A 21,149-nucleotide genomic window follows, 5' to 3' on the forward strand; every position below is an offset into this window, starting at 1 on the left:
GGCTTTGCCTCCGCCTAGATCGGATTGTACCTAACCTTCGCTGTGTGCTGGGCTTTCACTAGAAGCCGGTTTAGCACCAGGGCGCGTGCATTGTGTCTGCGAAAGCGGAACTTTGTAGAAGTATAACGGTCCTTGGTTACCCGGTGGTAGTCCCTTGCCTCTTTTTCGATCTTTGGAGTCGGTCTATGGCCCGCTACAAGAAGGGTCACAACCAAAGCAGTAAGAGCGAGCATCAGAAAGCGAGTGACGTCAAAGTATCATCGACGTCCACTCCTGCTCCTCCACCTGTCTTTTCTTCTCGCCAGCCGAGGCGGAGAGTTTCGCTAAACTTCAAGTGGATCTCATCCGCCAGGTCAAAACGGCTAAGCGGGTTTTGGGCAAGTTTCGCAAAGAGACTTTCTGGATCAAGGACGAGAGCATCGAGGCCCAGGTTGATCGCCAACTTAACCTGGCGTTTCTGAACCTTTTGGAGTGCCAAGACAACCTTGCTGCGAAGCTTAACAGCCTTATTCGCCAGAAACCGCAGCAACACTAAGTTGTAAAACACTTTTTGAGCTTTTAATTCCTTTTCCGTTTTATTTCGCCGTATTTTACGGATCACTCACCGAAAAGTCCATCTGTCCTACCCCTAATGACTATGACAAGGAGTAGGGCAGCTGAGAGTGAATCGCCTAACCCGTGGCAACGCCAAGTGCCACGGACGGCTCAAACGGAGGCGGCAACGCCGCATGAAGCTCACCATGAAGTCCCACCCGCCGGAACGGCAAACGTTGCACCTGACGCAATGTCAATGCAACAGTTAATGATCCGGTTAACGCAACAACAGCAAATGTATCAGACGCAGATGCAAACGCAATTTCAGATGCAAATGCAGCAAGCCAATAACCGTTTTGAACACTTGCCTTCATCACAAGGTGAAAGACGGAAGAAGGATCCTCCCATGTATGAAGGGAAGTTCGGTGAAGATTTGGAACTATGGATCTTTGCCATGGAGGAATATTACGCTAACAAGCGCGGATTGATGGAGGCCGATACGTCCGATTTTGTGACCATGATATCCAGCAGTTTAGGTAAATCTGTGCTAAACTGGTATCGCGCTTTTTCGTCAGATTGTGAAGCGGCAGGAGTTCCCAAAACATGGCAATTGTTTAAGGCGAAGCTACGTGAACGCTTTCGTCCCAAAGACTTTGAATACAATCTACGTGAGCGATTGTTTCAGCTGAAACAACACGGGACCATCCATGAATATGTGTCATCGTTTCAGGATCTGATGTCTCAATCCGAGTTGGAGATTTCGGAGATGGAGAAGCGGTTCTACTTTCAGAACGGACTTCGGCCGGAGACAGCGAAAAAGGTGAAGGAGCTCAGTCCAAGATTCTTGCATGAAGTAATTGAGATTGCAACGAATTTCGAGTTTGCTCACTATGGAGGACTCTCGGCAAAGACCACGGCGAATCGCCAGCCTTCTTCGAAAGCGGCATCATTTGTGAAACCAGCGGCTAACAATACCAGCAAGCCGTTGGAGCGAAAGCTGTCACCGAAGAGTGGACCAAAAGAGGATTGGCGAAAGTCAGCCACTTGTCATAATTGTGGACAAGTCGGTCATATCAAGCCGCAATGCAAGTCCACCAAGGAAAGCAATCACTATGTTGGCGGATCATTCTACGCCATTTTGGAAGTGAAAGCTTTAGCCTACAATCAGGAGGAGGCAGCGACTGACGTCTCAATATTCGTCGACAATGGAAGCAGCCTCAACGGTGTCACTGAAGATCTAGCTATACGACTTCAGCTGGACATCAAGGAGCATCCTGACGACATGATGACAGTTCGTCTAGGATACAACCAAACAGTGCAAAGACCAAGACGTACCGTCGAAATGATGTTGCAGATTCCGGATTTCCCGGTGACGTGTGAAACGTTTACGGTCATGCCTGTCCCGGAGGATAAGGATGTGCTTCTCGGAATGAAGTGGCTTCGGGAGAATAACCCGGACATCGATTGGGAACGTTTACTATTGCGCCCGCGTACAAGGACTGAGGAACCCCAGGCTCTCCAATTGGTGGTACCTAACAGACCTCGAACGCGTATGATCGGAGGCCGTCGCTTCAAGAACGCAAACCAGAACCGCGAAATCTTCCATTACTACCGTCGGCATGGTCACAAGGGTGCGTTCGGTGAAACGAAACTGATCACAACGAAGCAATTTCTGAAGGAACTCCGCAAAAAGAAGGATATCGAAGCTGTGTTTGTTGTCAATCCACACGACTCAGAAAAGGCTGAGCGTTTTAAACAACAAGGATGGGAGGCACTGGTGAACAACCCCGCATATGAAGTCTTGCTCAAGTATCTCGATACTGTGTTTCGCACTGAGCTGCCAAGTACCACACCCCCTGTCCGCGAAGGCATTGAACACGAAATTCAACTTCAGCCGGGAACACAACCGATCTCGGTGAAACAATGGCGCCAAAGCCCGGAGCAGCGAACGGTGATCCAGGATTGGACGAAAGAGATGGCGCAGGCAGGTATTATTCGACCTAGCACCTCTGCATTCAGCGCTCCGACGTTCTGCGTCAAGAAGCCCGTGGGTTGGCGCATTGTGCACGATTATCGTCAACTCAATAGTGCCACCATTTTGCCAGCGATACCGATGCCGAGAAAGGAGGACACATTTGATGCGATGGGCGGTAGTTACTGGTTCTCCTGTATGGACCTCTTGTGGGGATACTATCAGGTTAAACTTCGTGAAGCTGATATTCCATTTACTGCTTTTTCGACGCCCGATGGGCTGTTTGAGTATCTTTTAACCCCGATGGGTTTGAGCGGTAGTCCGGGCACATTTAACAGGCTGTTACAGTGAGTGTTCAGTGACTTGCGCGATGTGATGCGCATCTATTTTGACGACATCTACGTTTTTACGCAAGACAAGGACGTGCAGGTGCATGTCGACGCGTTGGACAGAGTGCTTCAGCGGTGTCAAGAACAGCAATTGTACGTAAAATTGTCGAAGTGTCAGTTCTGCGTCGAAGAAATCCCCTGTCTCGGTGACTTTGTGGGTCGTCATGGTGTTCGAATGGACCCTGACAAAGTGCGCGTAATCAGCGACTGGCCGATTCCACGTACCAAGCAACAAATGGAAAGCTTCTTAGGTACGACGGTCTACGTCTCGCGTTTTTGCGCCGATTTCGCACAATTTGCAGGCCCACTGCACGAAAGTACTAAGGGTTTACGCCCAAAGGAAACGTTACACTTGTCTGAGCATCAGTTGGAATGCTTCCATGAACTCAAACGCCGTCTCTCCACCCCTCCTGTACTACAACTTCCTGATTTCGACAAACCGTTCGGTATTCGTATGGATGCCTCGAATTTTGCCATAGGGGGAGTCTTGTTTCAAAACGAGGGAGGGTTGGAGCATCCGATTGCATACACAGGACGCAAAATGAAACCAGCGGAAATCAACTACCCTGTTCGTGAGCAGGAGTTACTGGCTATCATGCATGCCCTTCGTGTGTGGAGAATTTACCTTCTCGATCGCCCATTTACCGTGGAGACAGACCACAAGAGCATCGAGACTACATTGACGCAAAAGACAACCAATCGTCGTGTTGCGCGCTGGTTTAACGAGCTAGCTGAATTCCAACCGCAGTTCAAGTGGATTCCAGGAGAAAGTAACCAAGTGTCGGATGCAATGTCCCGAAACCCACTCTTTGAGCATAAAGCCGCTCAGGTTAGTCTCAGTGAGCTCATCGAAGCTGCTCGAAACCGTGAAATTGTTACTAGCATCCAAACGCCAAGTGCGACTGTGACGCACTCGGCCAAACAACTGTACTCTACCGACCGGAGAGTTCAGGAGTTGTTGCAGAGTATTTCTAGTGGTAAAGAGGTACCACGCTACTCTGTGAAGAATGGATTGTTATTTTACCAAACGAGAGATGATGAAAATGCTCGACTGGTAATTCCGGATAATGAAGATCTGAAGAACCGTGTTATTTGTGAAAACCACGATGTGGTCACGGCAGGTCACCCCGGATACTTTAAGACATACTTGGGTGTCCAGAAAAAGTATTACTGGCCCAAGATGTCGAAATACATTCAACGCTATGTCAACACGTGTGAACGTTGTCAGCGGAATAAGGCACGCCAAACGAAGCCGCCCGGACTACTACAGACTTTGGATATTCCAGGAGGTAGATGGGTTGATGTGTCGATGGACTTTATGATTGCACTGCCGAGCACAGAAACCGGAAAAGATTCCATTATGGTTATTGTAGACCGGTTGACGAAGCGTGCGAAGTTCATCGCAACCAATACGAATGCGACAGCAGAAGAGACTGCTGCGCTATTCATGGTCAATTATGTGAAAGACCATGGCGTGCCGAAAGCGATCATTTCAGACAGAGACTCCAAATTTACGTCCAAGTTCTGGCAAGAAGTGATTAAGACTTTGGAGACGACCCACAATCTGTCGTCTGCCTTTCGCCCACAGACTGATGGTCAGACCGAACGTACTAATCGGTTTATTGAAGACTATATTCGGGGTGTTGTGAACCCACTCCAAAATGACTGGGATGAATATTTGCATCTCGCTGAATTCGCGTACAATAGACGTGTTCATTCCTCAATCGGTATGTCACCGTTTGAGGCTGATCTGGGTTATGTGCCCTATATGCCAGATGATGTGGCTAGGGACCCGGAATTTGAACAGTTGCACAACTCGGCGCAAGAATTTCTGCTCAAGCAAGATGCAATTTTGAAGATGGCACAAGATGCAATGAGTGAAGCCCAAACTCGTATGAAGTCTTACTACGACAAGAACAGGCTTGCTCAAGACTTCAAACCTGGAGATATGGTACTCCTAGATGGACGAAACTTGGACATTCGTCATAAAGGCTTCACACAGTCAAAGAAGCTCGCACCGCGGTTTATTGGACCTTACCCGGTTGTGAAACAAATTCATCGTGACTCATACGAGCTGAAGTTATCGAAGGGTCTCAAGTTGCATCCCGTATTTCACACCTCATTGCTCAAGCCGTATCGCAGTGATGAATCACGGAGCCAAAGTGTGAACAAAGTGATTTTGAAGGACGGTACGGAAGGTCAACTTGTGCGCGAAGTCATTGGTCATCGTAACAAGAAGAAGAAACTCCAATACCGGATTTGGTGACTTGGTGAATCACGCGAAGAAGCAACGTGGGAACCAGTAGAGAACCTGAATCAGATTCCAGGTCTCATTGACAAGAACTGGGAAACGAAGAAGAGAAAGCCAGCTTCGAAATAGCGGGGTCTTCTTGGAAGGGGGGTCATGTGACGTGGACGTCCGTCTGCCAATGAGATGGCAGAGGACTCCCACGTCAATTGCTAATACATACCTTTCTGTTTACGCTGTACAGCGTAATAAAACATTGCATGGTTTATATTCGTTACATGCTATCCTACTGGTCAATATCAAGAATAATCATGATTATGGGACGCATAAACATGGAGTTTCATGCGACCCCATTGGCTAAAAATCCTTGAGATGTGCAAGAATCAAGTTTTCGAGCCGAACTTTTGATTATGGGACGCGAGTCGCATATTTGGATCAAGCTACGTTTTGGATTAGTAGATTCTCATTGGTAGATCAGGATAGAATTAGGATCTGAGATTGATAGACTTTAGGATGGGACCTGGATACTTGTTTGCGTGTCCAGGTCGCCAAGAACTACTGGTTGTGAGGCGGCAATGAGCCGACGCCAAACCAACGATTCAATCAATCACTTTTCAATTTCCAATCTTCCTCTCAAGTGTTCGACGGGCGCCCGCCACTGCGCCCTCAAGCTTCGGGTCTTCGTATCGGTTTGTGTGACAACGATGGGCAGGATCTCGTTGATAGTGATCGTGGACTCGCCCTTCGTGAGTATGATGGTGGCGTCAGCCGGGAGGATAGCGAACGTGGCCATCCGGTTGTCTCTCCAGACGCTGTCTTCGGTACCGATGTACTCCGGAGCTCGAATGCCCTCCGTGTCTAATAGCAGGATGTACTCGTACTCTTTGCGGCTCTCGCACTTCAACAGCTGCATGCTGACGCCCCTCGTGCAGCGCGACACGCTTGTCCGCAGGCGAACTCCAAACATGTAGTTCAGGAGGGTGGACTTCCCCGAGGACTGGACGCCCATCACCGACAAGACCAGCATCCGCGCCGCGCCGAGCTTCCCGTGCAGCTCTTTCAGGACGCCTCGAATCCACGCCAGGTTCATCATACCCACGTCACCATCCATGAGTTCGAGCGAGAAGCCGTCAAGGAGGTGCTGTGCCGCAAACCCAGCTAAGTAGCCCTGGTTCTCCGGGTCCACCATGTACAGGTGCGACAGCTCACGCCACAGGTGCTCCATGGTAGTAATCTTCATATCCCAGTCACTTAGGCGCTGGGCCAAGACCTCGCAGTTGGCCTTACTGCGGTCGCTGTGCCATGCGTTCCGAGCATCACGATACGCCTTGCGCGCGCTGACGCCCTGCTCCTCGCACTGCTCCGCTAGCCAACGCTCGAGGTCGAGCAGGGTGATCATCCGAGAAGCCGCGTTCTCGATCCTCAGGATGTCTTTGAACAGCACGATGATGTCATGGCGGTCGATTTTCGGTGCCTGCTCCTGACGCTTGCGCTGGAAAGCTGCGATCGTTGTTTGCTGGCTGGCCATCTTCATTGGGTCGCTCTCGCGTTGGGACGCGATCACCTCGTGAGACTCTCGCGCGAACACAAGCTGCAATTGTAGCTGAGAGCGCAGGTCAGCGAAGGCTGTCTTCGCCTTGATGGCACCAAAGTCGACCTGAGCCACGTGCCACGTGATGTGAACCTCGCTCGGTTGCATTTCGACCAGCGGCACGCGCTTTCGCCTGCCTCGGCTCTCCTCGAACTCATCCAGTAGCGACTCCGTGATCATAGCGACAGACGTCGTGTATCTGCATCGCAACGACTCCACGAATACCGGGTCGTGCTCGCTGCTCTCAATAATCGATTCTTGATCGGGGTCGGCTAAACTCCACTTCACTAAGGCGCCGTGCTGCAGGTTGATGTCACAGTTGCTATTGCCACTGCTGCTTCCAGTGTCCAGCACAACTGCATCAGCAAACATCTCGATGAAGCTCCTCAACGGTCTGTAGTCCCCAACGATGTGCAGCAGGATCACCGGGACGTAGCCTCGCTGGCCTTTCTCCAGAAACCCCCAACCGATTTCAGCCGCTGTCTCCGTCTTGGTGAGCTCCACCTTGTTCGGGTGTGGAGCGACTGGACATGGAACACCGACTCGACCCAGTCCTTGGATGTGCTCTCCTCCTTCACGCGGTCCGACAGAACCACGACGCGCATGTGCGACGTATCCGTCGCCAGGTTGGCCCTGACGATATCCTCTCCATCATGGCCAACAGCAGAAGTCACCAAACCAAGTGGCGTGAGGTCACAATGAAATGGTGCGTCCTCCTTGGTCGAGCTGGTTGGGATAATGAATGGCACGAGGAAACGTCTCTCCAAGAGCAATCGAAACACTTCCGAACGAGCCGACACGTCGAGAGACAGAAGCAGCCGCAAAGTAGCGTCAAAGACGCTCTCGCCCCTGGGCTGCGTGCTTGTGTCTAAGGCCTGGCGGAACCTCGCAGCCCTCCTGTTTCGGGGGGCTCGAGGTGCTCCCGGTTCAGTCTTGTTGCAATCGTTCACTGTAGTCTGTTCCGGGTACAGCGAGCTGTGAACATCCAGGCGGTGCATGAGTACGTGGAGGATGCAGCTCTGGAGGTCTTGGGTCCGGTCAGGAGTTGGTCGATTGACGCGGACGTAGCTGTACGGCAGTCCATGCGACGCCATCGCACCAGTTTCAAACACGAATCGAGGGGTGTCGTCTGGCAGCGCAATCTTCTTGACGGGGGGAGGTTGCACGACGTGCTCCATCTCCGTTATGAGCGCCTTGAGGCTGTCACCCATCAGTAAGAAGGAGAAGCCGTCCCGACCGCACCAGAACTTCGACGCCACCTCCGCAAGTTGGTCGCGAAGACTCGACGTATCGGACGTCCGCCACAAATTCAGTGCGAGTACACTCCCGACTCGCTTTGTGAGCAACCCGAAGTCACGTGGCGCTGCCTGCATCACGGCGTCGGCGATGCTCTTCACCGTCGATGGTAGGTCGCTGAGCGACACCACTGGAGCTCGCCAGATCTGCAGCTCCGTTTCGGCCGGATCGAACGCAACGGCACTGGATCGGATGTCATCCAGCACCCCCTCCAGCTCCTCATCCAGCTTCACCGGCGGCTCAGCGTCCAGTAGCTTCGCCTTCATGGGAGTATTCAATACAGCGGCAAGAAACCGTAGTGCTGGGAGAACATTGGGCGCAGTTGGCTTTGAGACCAGGCTGGAAAGGAACTCCGGGAACGCGCCGTCGCGCATATATGCAGCCACAACAAAGGTTCCGAACTGGTAGTCAAAGCGGAACATGGCTGAGAAGGCGCCCTCGATCGCTTTGTAGAGCACCTGCGGGTTGGCATTGTCGAGACAGATCAAGCTCACTTCGTCGACTTTCTTGCTCACCTGGCGCAGGGATTGCTCTTTGTCCGACAAGAGCTCCCACTCGAGCGACTACGACGGGACCCAGTCACGGATCTGCGCGCGATACAGCAGGTGCTGGACGTCGGGGAGGAAAGCCAAATGCTGCGCGTTCTCAATCCACGCGGCACGCAGCAGCTTCCCGGCTTGCTCGATAGCCTTGCACTTAGGCCCAGGCGAGTCCGCAGACGGTGACATGAGGTCCCACACAGGCACCAGGGCCTTCGGTGTGCCGCGGTCGATCAGGAACCACGAAAGGTTGTTGGTCGCGAGCACCTGCGAGAACAAGTCGTAATTGCTGACGTTGGGACCGGTGCACTCGATCCGTGTCGTCGCCGTGTACGACCGCTTCTGGTCCACGCTCCCGGTCGCGCTCCCAGCTGAGTTGAACGAGCGCTTACCTCCAGACGCCGTGACGTCTAAGCCCCAGCACCCGCCGCCGAGCCCAGCGGAAGTGTCAGTCTCCTTTGCGAGCACTCTCTCGAGTTGTCGCGATTCGACCTCTTCCTCGGCGCGTATCTCAACAATTTTCCAGAAGATGCCGCCGAGGTGCTGCGTTCCGCTGGGCACGTGAGACCCAAAGTCTTCCAGAAAGCACCGCGCCTCAGCGAGCGTAGTCACGGCCAATGCCGCGCTCTCCGCCTCTCTCGACAGCTTCATCTGCTCCTGCAAGATCTGGAATGACTTGACTGGCACGACACCATACGTCATGCTCACGGCTGTAGTAGACCGCCGCGCCGTCTCCGTCGTGTCTTTCGAGAGTTGCTGCTTCCCTCTCGAGTGGCTTACCTCTCCGTGGAAGCCCCAGCCAGACGCCTGCAGCGCACCCGTGATCGTTTCTCCGCATGACTCGATGGACGCGCGGTAGCTGTCTGCTGCTTCGATGCTGCTATGCACGATCGATTTCACCACGGCACTCATACCCGGGCCCAGTAGCGGGCAGTACTCCGGTGTGCGAAGCAGCGGCCTCTCCGCCTTCTTGCCGAGCTCGCTTGCGGAGTACCCGAATGAAACTCCATGCAGAGCTAGCATCGCGCTGGCCCTCGAGATCACGACCTCGTCGCTCTCGTGGTCCCCGGTCTTGCTGGCAAGCGCAGCCTCCGTGCGCTCGAGCACGTTTCCCAGTTGCATGAGGCTGTCCGACAGCAGTGCGGGGTCCTGCACCCGCTCGACGGCCGAAGACCACCGGCTGAGGCCCAGCGACGTCAACGCGGCGTCCAAGGCTCGGGACACCTTCGAGTCCGTGCTCGCTCCACCTGCGGCCACGTCCTTCCTTACAGAGGTGACCAAGGCGCACGCGTCCTTCGTCTTCGTGAGTAGCTTTTGGCGCTTCTGGGCGGCGGAGTCGCGCTCCGCCACGCCCACTTCACTCTCTGTCGCCCACAGGCGCCGCAACTTCGCCTTGTTCCCGTCGCTCAGGCCGTGCTGCAGCTCGACTAGCTCGCTCTCCTTCATCGACTCCAGAGTCTGAAAGCCGCTGTCGGCGAGCCGGTCAGCGACACCAGGAGGGAGTCCGAACGCCCTCACCTTCTCACGGAGGTCGTGACCCTCACTCCAGACCGTCCACACAGCCTCCCTCTCAGCCTCGCTCGGCGGAATGGCCACCTGCATCATCAGCCCCTCCAGCGTCGACCACTTGCACTGCCGAAGCACGCGCTTGGTCGGACACTCGCGGCACAACTTGTCCAGCCACGCGGCCGAGGTGGCGATGGAGCCGGCCTCAACGATCGCGCCCCGGGTCTCGAGTTTCGCAGTGAGCGCCGCGACCACGGCCGGCTCCAGCCTGCCCTCGACCTCTCCGACCACGAGCGCTCGGGCGACAGCGTTTATTGTACCGGCCAATAAAGTTTGTACCGGGATTTGTAACATGAGCGGTTTCTGGATCATAACTTTATCAATATTTGTCGACCAAAACCACTACCGCCCACAAAATGACGCCACGGTTCTTGTCGTTCTAGCATACTACATTTCATCGCAAACACGATTGTCTAGCGATGCATAGTTCCCGGACAATATTGCCAGCAAATCCAGCCTTCAATACATCACCAACAAAATGGTACCATAATTGAGGCTAGAAGCCAAGTCTAAAAACAAACAGCAACGCAGCATCAAACTACAGCGTTTCAGCTTCGTAATGAGCGCACGTAGGCTGAAGTTGGGCGAGTATTGGCACCAGGAGAGCTTCTAGCCTGCCAAGACTTTGCTTCGGAGTCTTGTTATCGATAGGTGCCGTTAACACTGTAAAATATTATGTTCGATACATGGGTACAGGATGGGGAACTACGAAATTAACAAAATAACCTGTGAGATATTATACAGGGGATTTGAATTTGTCCTGATCTGTTAAAATAATCAAACCTGGCCTACGACGTCAACGTGACTGCCTGTCCCATGGATCCAGATGTTTTGCCGTATGATTCACGGATTGAGCCAATGGTGTGTTCGTATTTTGACCGATGATAGGCTAACCCTACTGGAGCCCTTTCCCCAAACTTTTGGCCAGCTGAGAGCGTTTTTTCTAGCGGCTATATCTCGATAACGACGCCGAATTCGTCAAATCTGAGCCCAAAATCGGAATCTACGGGCGAAAATTACCCTTATATCTAACTATCGTATATGGAAAGTCACCATCTTCCATGTGTAAAATGACCCCTCTCTGCGGTACAAACTTTATTGGCCGGTACAATACATCGCACGCGCGACCGCAGACGAGCAGCGGGGCGATGTCCGTCATCCGAAGCTGCCCCAGCAGCTCCGCGAGCTCAGGCTCCAGGACTGCGAGTCCGGCAGCCGTCAGTAGCTTCTTCTCGTCCGAGCTGTGGGGTTGCCCCGGATCGCTCTGCAGCTCCCGCACGAGCCTCGCCAGCTCCACGGGGTCCCTGGGTGCCGCGTTCATCGCAGCCTGGAGACTCTCCGAGAGGGTCTGGCGGTCGGCGTCTCCGGGCATGGCGTTTGTTTCGTGCTTAGTGATAGTTCGAGTGGCTGCGGGTCGTGAGGCGAATCGCGGAATGGAAAACCCGAACGGCGGCCGTCGGCTCATTCTCCATCCAGAGGTGGGTGTCCTAGAGGAGCAGTAGTAGATGGGTAGCGCGCACCCAGTGGGCACGTCCTACAGACCGAGGGGTGAAGTTTTAAGCATGAACTGACACTAAACTACTTTAGATCTCAAAAAGGAAGTGCGTGCCAGCGCATGGCTGAACGTCACAGCGTATTTTTATATCGTTAATTTCTGGTCGATAAAACGCAATTTGTCGACGCAGTTCGCTCGAATGTAGCTATTTGGGGTCCTAACATTTACCTAAAAGTATCATCTTAATCGGGGTATACGTCCAAGGAGAGAGCTGTAGTTTGACTTACTATTCGTATGAAACCCTTCAGAAGTCGATGAAACAAGTTGACCTAATAGATTACCAGTAATCTGACCAGGGATTCCAATCTTGGCCTTTGACCAACGAGGCAAGATGAAGAGTGACTAAACTGTTGTCTAGCCTTGGAACTCCAACGAAGAAAAATGCTCTTCTCTACGTCCATTCTTTGAACGAGACTGGAACCTAAGCTAAACTTACATCGCATCCCAAAGCTTCGCTAAACTACCGTCGTTAATTAAGAACGTCCTCACGCCCGTCAGCCTGCGCAATATGGTTGTGCGCTTGCGAAGCTGCTACACTGACGGTCACTCAGTCATCGCGGGCTTAATAGAGCGCGAAGTCTTGAACGTGAGGGGTTGGTCATCTTGGCATCGGTCAATTTTAACAATCAGCAGGGATAACCACTCTATATGCCTTGACTGGCCATGGTCTTGTGTGGCAAACGCCAAGCTGATAGCGGAAACCGTAGCGCTCACCTCTATATCGACCCCACACCAATAGAGTTCCTTTTGGATCCGGCGGCATGGTGAACCTGCGCTCAACGCGCACCCTAACTACTGGGAATTTCGAGCGAGCGAAGCGAGTGCGAAATAGAGGTTTCGTATAAGAGGAGGAAGCCACGCCAACTGTCAGCCAGGTCGCGTGCCAGCGCCAACTTCTTCCAAGATTAGCCGAGCGTCAGCAGCCAACTGCTGCCGCGGCTATTCTCACGGCAGACGCTCTTGGGGTCTTCGGCACGCAGTCGCCAACTCGCCTCGTCGGACGCAGCCAGCTCCACGGCCAAGACCCAAGCGCTCGGCCACCAACGCCAGCGCGAGCGAATTCAACCCACCACACCACACCCTTTAAAACGGGGCTGGCTCACATCAACTCACATTCGTGAGCCTCAGTGAGCCTTGCCTTCAATAATCGAGAGCGTCTGCCTTTGCCCCAATATTGCGTGCTTCTGACAAGTAGAGACGAAATTCTAGATCTCTGGCGACAGGTTGGTTCGCACCCACTGGTGCCAGTCAGACAGACATTGGATAGTGGAGACTGCTGGACGATCCCAGCAAATATATCTTGAACCAATGTTGTTGCAGACAAACGTATTGGCGTCTGTCTGCAACGACATATGAATGAATCAACACCATAATTTACGTGCAACTTTTGGATATTCATATCCTGTGAATAGTCTGCATTGGGGGAGGTCCCTGACATGTATTGCTCCCCCCCCCCCCTAAAATAAACTTTGCTTCAGCTCAAACCTATCCTTTAACATACAAACTACTATTACGCATGGAAGTACGAGATGAGCACTTAGATCCCGCAATCCGTGGACAAACATGTAGATCTGGAGCTTTTGCGCCCCTTCTAGTGCATCACCGTGCGAAAACGGTTGTTCCTCCGCCAACACTGTCACTTGAAGACTGCTCGCTTGTGTCGTCTCTCTCTTTCTCTCTCTCTCTGGGCTGTTCTCAACAGCATCTTCAACAAAACGGATCGAATAAATTCGAATAAATCTAATCTATATATCAGCAGTTCTAAATACCCAGGCTCCGTTTCTCTACCTGGCAGTCGGTTCACTGTCGCGCTCCAGCCTAGCCCTCATGCTCGTTGACACAATCCGAGGATGAAGCAGTGTCGACCTAAACAGCGCTCCACGCGACGGAGTTTGTTCTTTTCGTAGATACTGAGGTGCTGGCGCGACGAGACCATTGCTGTACTCCTGATCGTGTTTAAAAGTGACCCACGTGTCACCCACTTCTCTTACAATGTGTAGTTTTGGTTTGGCGGGGAGCTCTCTTACACTCTTACAGCCTAATAGCCATTTTGACTTGATTTTACTATAATCACGACTTAGGATCTCACGGAAGCGCTCTAATAGTCGACTTTCTCTTATAACCGGCGCCACTATAGCCGGTGGTCTCTGTAGTGACCCTGGCATTATTCAGGGATGGCTACGCAAGGTCACTCCCCTGAGTAGTGACCCAATCCCTAATTTTTCAAGCGACTGGGTGGGGTATTAGTGAAGGGGGTACTATTAAAAGGATGGGGGTACTATTAAAAGGATGGGGGCACTATAGTAGTCAAGTGAGAGCCGTAGGAAGAGTCCTAGAAGCTGCATGTGATTGCTTAGAAGTCAGCCTGTCCAATGATGTCGATGAGCGAGTCACCATCTTCAGACTCGCTGCTGTTTTCAGCTTCCACAACTACGTCGTCGTTGGTAGATGCAGCCGCGCGATGTTCAGCCAGCAAAGCCACAAAAGCCTCTCTGTGGATGGTGTGCATGGTCAGAGAGTTGATCATCCGCTCCGAGGAAACAACGACGGAAGCTTGTAATGATGGTCTCGCTGGACGCAGCCTTTCAAGCACGGGCAGCCAGCTTCGAACCACACCGTTTTTCGGTACTTTCACGTTACCTCATCGAGTGTACTGAAGTTGCCGCTCATTTTGCGCTCATCAATGCTTGTCATAATATTTTCCTTGAGATCCTTGAACCACGCGTAGCCTGCAACTTCTCTTTCATGGTGGACTTGCGCTTCATTGTCACGACTCAGATTTGACAATGAGAGAGATCGAACCAAACCGGCGAGACCTTGTTTTAAGCGCCAACATTGATTTTTGCTTACGATGTCTACGATCATCTGATAATTCTGATAATTCTGATAATTCTGATAATTTGAATCAGGGATGGAGTACTATTAAAGGGATGGAGTACTATTAAAGGGATGGGGTACTATTAGAGGTTTACAGTATCTCAAACGAAGTCTCAGCCTACAGCCTAGTACACTGCTACAGACAAAGTTACAACCTGTAGCCTACAACGTTAGATCGTTCACTGTTCGTTCGGGTTACATAACGACCCCACCTGGCAATAAAGGGTGTTCGGGTCAATCACCTCCCATTTCTGGTGCGTGTTGTTGGTCGAGCAACCGTACAGCTGCACCTTGTTGTTCTGCGCGGAGTCCTGGTCGAGACAGAAGCCCTTGTGCGTCGCGTACTGCAGCGTGCTGGTCGCGTTGTCGTACGTCCACTTCTGGTTGGGTTCGTTGTCCACGCAGCGGTACACGTGCACTTTGCCACCGTCCCAGGGCTGATATGCGTCCAGGCAGCGGTCGCTGCTCTTGGAGCGGATCTGCTGCGTGGTTGAGTCAAAGAACCACGTCTGCTGCTCCTGGGTGAGCCACTCGTTCGGTTTCTCCGACATGTACAGCTCGCCAATATACTCCGAGGGCATGATGCTGCCTTCGGTGCGAATGAGCCGCGGAACCCTCCAGTTGTTTTCCAACTTGAAAATGTCGTCCTTCATCTGACCAACCTTCAGGTAAACGCCCAAGTGGGCCTCGACGACCTTTTCATTGAGCCAATTCGCGTCAATCGCGTCGGACCAGTAGTCGTCGAGATCCCTGTGCGAGTGAGCCATGAGCACGAAGTCCGAGAAATACTTGGCCTGGTTGGCGGGGGAAGCCATGCCGGGCACAGGGTTGGTTCCACCGGAGCTCCAGCCGGTCTCCGAAACCACGACAGACTTGTCCTTATTCGCAGCAGTTTTTCGAAGCTCTCTCAGACGGTCAAGAGTAGCACCCTCGTTGATACCCAGAAGGGCGAGTAGTTCACCGAACCGTAGTCGACCGCTTCGAGAAGCTGCGGGTTGGCGTTGTAGAGGTCAATGCAGAGGTCGGAAAAAAATAGTGCAATACAATAAATAATCAGTTTTTTCAATATAATTTTTATTACTGGACCTTACGGCCTCCACTACAATTTAATATTGACCCAATTATTGACAATAAATATCGTAAAAGTGCCACTGGCTGAACCCCGCAATTGTGTCATCGATGGCATCGCGGGTTGACGTCAAAACTGAGGTTAACCACACCACACTAGTGTCAGCAACAAACGACTAGCTTCGGGACGCGTTTGGTCGCTTTCGCTGACACAAACTACGGGCCCCTTAGCATCCCAGCCAACAACTCATGCCCCTCTGGCAGCACTCCGACTTGAAGCCCAGTCAACACATTGGTGCTGCCCAACTTTAGTTGTGGAGGAACACGAGACATCATAGGAAGATGACACCTCTGATTTCGGCGAGGGTCCAAATTTATTTACAGTAGATGTTATTCACGCGAAAAAAACTAACCCGGCAGGTGACGCGTACTACTTTGAGGGCTGGGTGGGCTACGCAGAATTAACTTGGCAGCCAGCAGCTGACCTGCCGCAAGACCTCATTAATGAGTTTGAACGCGACGAGCTTGGTGTACGTTGGCTGGTGGATTACCGAGTTGAAAATCCAACAGGCGTACCTACTGGTACTAGAGGCAGAGGTAGAGTAGGAAGGCGCTCAATATAAATTGCAATACATATTGCGGGAATTTTTATTATTGTTTGCTAATAAATTGCAGTTTTTATTAGTGGTAGTTGCTGGCCCCAATTCAATATGATACTGTATTGGAGGACCTCTGGGTCAATGGTATCAGTGATCACCACGGACGTGTTCTTCCCGCTGCGTCGCGAATTTCGTTCATGTAGCTGATGGCAGTATCGACCGTGACATTGTCGCGGCTGATGGCGCCACTACCAACGTGTACGCCGACAACGGTGTCGTAGCTGTCTTTGGCGATAATTTCACCAAGCTTGGCCTTCTCCTGGAGGAAGTAGTCGCTGTGGTGAGTGAGTCCCAGGTCGACCTTCACCCCGATGTTTGCGGCCGCACGAGGTTAGCCACGTCGCACTGCACGAGCGAATTGACGCGGATCTTGTCGGTGAATGTTTGCAGTGTCAGCATGTCATGGTAGACGTCGTTGAAGCTCCTGCTGCTCGAGTTGTTGGTTTCCCAGTCCGAGCAGCATCGACTCGGCGGTGAGGCTTAGGTAGAGCTCATTTTAATGAGTTTTATAAAAAAATAGACTAGATCGCAGTTTCTGGCACCGTACCACAATGCAGTTAAACTCGCATTTACAACAGATGACCATGGTATTGACGTTGCTACCATTTTGACTCCAATAGATATTGACCACTCAGCCGAGGCGCTAGCGCTCCACACATGCATTGTGCCCTGCCGTCCGGCGCCGAAGCCTCCCTGCTGCCTACTGCGACAACAGCTTGTCGATGTGCTGTTTGATGTCGCTCATCGGGTGGTTGTAGGATGGCGGGAGAGCGGTGCACTGCTCGCGCGAAAAGAAGCGAGCTAGGTCGCTCTGGTAGTTGTAGAAGATGTGTTCCCGAAGCAACAGCGGATCCTTCTCCACCGGCAGACTCCAGTTCGGGAACACCTTGTCGAACTCCGAGTAGCTGTACCATTTCCCATCGGAATGTTGGAATTTCCATCCGTTATTTGCGTTGAAGCTGCAACTGCCAGGCACGAGCTCATTGGTTTTCACATGGTGTCCCCCAACCAGCCCAACGGGCTGGTGATAGGAGTCGTGCCGTTTCTCTTCCTCATTTGTCACATGACCCAACTCGCGAGTGCAGGGGCTCCTGCATATCGGACACAGCTCGCCGCAGCGAGGCATCACACCACGCGTTGCACCGTGGGCGCGATCTTTGATGTAGGCCAAGACGCCTTTGCCCACTTCGACGATCCGTTGCTGTGATTGATAAGTCATGAGGTCGATAACATCCAGCATTGCCGTGCACACGAAATAGTTATTCTCGGGATTGAAGATATCGGCGGACTGCTCGTCGCAGTTGAAGTTGGGATCACTAGCGTCGGGCATAGTCGTCAACAAAGAGTTGGTCGCAGCGGTGTGGAGGTACTCGCGGGTCTTCGACTTCAGAGTGCTCAGAAAAGTCAGTGCACAGTCCTTCTTCACACCCGCAGCACTCCTGGCGGCCGCGCCTATGCTTTCCTTCAATGCCTCCTTGTAGGCCTTCAGTTTCTCAGCGATGTATCCAATCACCTCGAGATAGATCAGCTTAGTCACAACGTTCTCAATGTGGTCTTTAGGGTGGCGGATATTATCCAAAGCCGTCTTGACATCGTTCAGCTCCAAATATTGCACCAGAGAGTTGTCCACCAGCGCCTGCATCACGTCTGCGTTTGCAACCCAGCGCTTCCCCTTGAGTGTTGTGCCGACGATAGCTATGAGCTCCTCCTCAAAGGATTTCAGCATGTTGTTCGACAGCCAGTCGCAGACGGATGCCTTGAGCAAGTCCATGCCTACCCAGCCCTTGCCAAGATTTTCAAAGTAGCTTTTCATTTGAGACCGGCAAGTCGCGAACCTGGCGGCGACACTGTTCTCGCGGTCCCACCTCCACTGAATCTTCTCCAGGTCCGCGCGTATTATCTCGGCCACGCTCTTGAACACCTGTTGCTTCATCTCATCTGACACTGACATTCGATTTTCCGCGTCCACGAGTGCAAATTTGGCCAGCTGGATGCATTTGACAACGATGCCGTCGCTGTACTGTGTAACACTAGCAAGGGTCTGCTTCACATCCCGCTCGATAGAGTTTTGAAGCGACTGCAGCTTGCGCTTCTGGCTGTTCTCATACGAGAGTGGATTGAACCAGGACAAGAGTGACGGCGATTTGGCGGCGGAGTATCCACTCGACCCGCCTTCCATCATCCACGACAGATCTCTGTTCCGGGCGAAAACTCGGTTCACGTGTTGAACCACCTCTTTGTGGAATGGCGGGTGATTCGCATTCGCCTCGTCGACCAGCTTGTTAAACAAAACATTAAACCGCTCCTGCTGCTGGTGTGGGGCAAACTGATTGAATCCGCCAACCCTGAAAATGCTGTTCGCTTCGTCTCGAAGCTTCTTCTTGTATCCCTCCACGAGCGACTCGTACAGGAAGATGTTGTTCACTTGTCCCTCGATCAGCCTACGCCAATGTGCGGACTGGTCTGCCTTGTAGCGTGTCCATCTGCTCAGTTGGTCTGTGCTCCACTTACTAAAGCGATCGTCCTCCAGGATCGCGTTAACCTCCGTTTCCAGTTTCCCGAGGTGGTCCATCATTTCTTCGGTCAGCCTGTCATCGAATTTGCTCTTCAGGTCCGGGACGTTGAGTGGGTAGTCGTTCCTATTGTCCGCGTCCTTGCGGATACGCGTCGAGATGATGTCGAAGGCCGTGCAGTACTGCGAGGTCAGCTGCTGCGCGCACTGGTCGATTTTGTGCACCAGGATGTCGTAGTTGATCCGTTCGTAGGCTGCAACGAAGTTTAAGTGGAAGTTCGAGCGTTCGATGCACTTCCACACCATCGTGATGTACTCGCTGAACTCTTCCACGCTGCGGGCTTTCCAGTTCTGTCCGCCGCACACGCGGCGATGGATGTGCTCGCGGAGATTCAGCAGCCGTCTGCCGTAGTCCGGAAGCGGGGCATCGCGCGGTGGGTGAGACTCGGCCTTGATGGTGCCTAGCACCCGGACGTCGCTCTCCTCGTCGTTGGCCACGTCCACGTTGAGGTCGTGGAAGACCCCGGTTGTGCGAATAGGTGATCTCCGCCCGCCTTCCTCGAGGTGGAGGCCATGACGGATCTCCTCCACCTTCCTAGCGTTTTCATTCAGCTCGCGCATCAGCGTATCCACGACGTTCTCGAGCTTCGACTTCTCTGCTAGGTCGATCTGGTTGAACACAAACAGAAGCTTCGAAGGGAGGTGACCGCCGTTCTTCTGTGCCGTCTCGGACTCCAGGTAAGCTGAGAGGACGATGGGCAGGATCTCGTTGATAGTGATCGTGGACTCGCCCTTCGTGAGTATGATGGTGGCGTCAGCCGGGAGGATAGCGAACGTGGCCATCCGGTTGTCTCTCCAGACGCTGTCTTCGGTACCGATGTACTCCGGAGCTCGAATGCCCTCCGTGTCCAATAGCAGGATGTACTCATACTCTTTGCGGCTCTCGCACTTCAACAGCTGCATGCTGACGCCCCTCGTGCAGCGCGACACGCTTGTCCGCAGGCGAACGCCAAACATGTAGTTCAGGAGGGTGGACTTCCCCGAGGACTGGACGCCCATCACTGACAAGACCAGCACCCGAGCCGCGCCGAGCTTCCGGTGCAGCTCTTTCAGGACGCCTCGAATCCACGCCAGGTTCATCATACCCGCGTCACCATCCATGAGTTCGAGCGAGAAGCCGTCAAGGAGGTGTTGTGCCGCAAACCCAGCCAAATAGCCCCGGTTCTTCGGGTCCACGATGTACAGGTGCGACAGCTCACGCCACAGGTGCTCCATGGTAGTAATCTTCATATCCCAGTCACTTAGGCGCTGGGCCAAGACCTCGCAGTTGGCCTTACTGCGGTCGCTGTGCCATGCGTTCCGAGCATCACGATACGCCTTGCGCGCGCTGACGCCCTGCTCCTCGCACTGCTCCGCTAGCCAACGCTCGAGGTCGAGCAGGGTGATCATTCGAGAAGACGCGTTCTCGATCCTCAGGATGTCTTTGAACAGCATGATGATGTCATGGCGGTCGATTTCCGGTGCCAGCTCCTGACGCTTGCGCTGGAAAGCTGCGATCGTTGTTTGCTGGCTGGCCATCTTCATTGGGTCGCTCTCACGTTGGGCCGCGATCACCTCGTGAGACTCTCGCGCGAACACAAGCTGCAATTGTAGCTGAGAGCGCAGGTCAGCGAAGGCTGTCTTCGCCTTGATGGCACCAAAGTCGACCTGAGCCACGTGCCACGTAATGTGAACCTCGCTCGGTTGCATTTTGACCAGCGGCACGCGCTCTCGCCTGCCTCGGCTCTCCTCGAACTCATCCAGTAGCGACTCTGTGATTATTGCGACAGACGTCGTGTATCTGCATCGCAACGACTCCACGAATACCGGGTCGTGCTCGCTGCTCTCAATAATCGATTCTTGATCGGGGTCGGCTAAACACCACTTCACTAAGGCGCCGTGCTGCAGGTTGATGTTACAGCTTCTATTGCCACTGCTGCTTCCAGTGTCCAGCACAACTGCATCAGCAAACATCTCGATGAAGCTCCTCAACGGTCCGTAGTCCCCAACGACGTGCAGCAGGATCACCGGGACGTAGCCTCGCGGGCCTTTATCCAGAAACCCCCAACCGATTTCAGCTGCTGTCTCCGTCTTGGTGAGCTCCACCTTGTTCTTGCAATCCAGGGCGTGGAGCGACTGGACGTGGAACACCGACTCGACCCAGTCCTTGGATGTGCTCTCCTCCTTCACGCGGTCCGACAAAACCACGACGCGCATGTGCGACGTATCCGTCGCCAGGTTGGCCCTGACGATATCCTCTCCATCATGGCCAACAGCAGAAGTCACCAAACCAAGTGGCGTGAG

The sequence above is a fragment of the Phytophthora cinnamomi genome (assembly GCF_018691715.1).
Source record: "Phytophthora cinnamomi strain GKB4 chromosome Unknown Contig0, whole genome shotgun sequence".
Classification (NCBI taxonomy): Eukaryota; Oomycota; class Peronosporomycetes; order Peronosporales; family Peronosporaceae; genus Phytophthora; species Phytophthora cinnamomi.